Genomic DNA, 1,021 nt, shown 5'->3' with positions numbered 1-1,021 from the left:
GGAAGTGTCCTACATGAATCCTGCTGAGCATCATTCCCTACTTGACTCAAAGACTGGAAGGATGCCAGTATCAAACATACAGATTCCGGTGAAGCACAAAAGTCGACCATACGTGCAGATACGTGAGGCAAAGGATTTTGCCCAACCTGGAGTTCCACCCTCAAACCTTCCCCAGGTTGTATACCCTTCCTCACCCATCAGTGATTCCAAGGCTGAGCACTATTCCAAGGCTGCCACAGTCCTAGAAAACTTGTATCACCAAGATCCAGGACGAAAAATGGCAGAACGTACATCAGATGCCAGGCTAAATAGAGCTGAGTTCATACACTCACCTGCAGAGGTTCAGGAGACCCTAAGAGCCCCTCAACCTGCTGCCAGCCATGGGGCCTCAAAGGCCCATTTACATCCATTGGAGATATATCGCAGTGTTCAGAGAGCTGCTTTCTACTTCCAGGCAGCAAATCCCCAACAGAGCAGGACTATTCGAGGCATTGGAAAAGGCAGCCGACAATCAAATAACAATCCCAAAATGTCCAAGCATGCACCTCAGAAGAGATTTCAGGAGGCAGACTCAGGACATGGCCACCAGTGTGTGACAATGGAAGGCACTGGAGAGAGGGTCCCACCTTCAGCAGCCAAACAAATTAATACCCTGAAGGTGAAAGAAGAGCCACCTCGTGCATGGAGAGTGAGTCTGGGATCTAGTGAGATTCACAATGGCCAACACATCCGTACCAGTCCCAGGGTCTGTGGGCCTTTAGGGGCCAACAGACTCCCAGCTCATCTACAAACACCTACCCCACAACACTCACAGGACTCACTTCCCAGATTCATGACTAGAGGCCAAAACCCCAAGACTTCTCAGGGCTTATGTGATGTCTTCATGAGGAGAAAGGAGAGGGTGGATACTCAAGACAACAGAGTCCCAAAGAAGAAGACGGAAATCTGGGATTATAATAAGGTTTATCCCCATGAAGAGAGGCAGGGTACTATAAGATCAAGAGCCCTAAGCCATGGAGAA

Source organism: Mastomys coucha, unplaced genomic scaffold (assembly GCF_008632895.1).
Source record: "Mastomys coucha isolate ucsf_1 unplaced genomic scaffold, UCSF_Mcou_1 pScaffold7, whole genome shotgun sequence".
Classification (NCBI taxonomy): domain Eukaryota; kingdom Metazoa; phylum Chordata; class Mammalia; order Rodentia; family Muridae; genus Mastomys; species Mastomys coucha.
Note: the sequence above shows the minus strand (reverse complement) of the source record.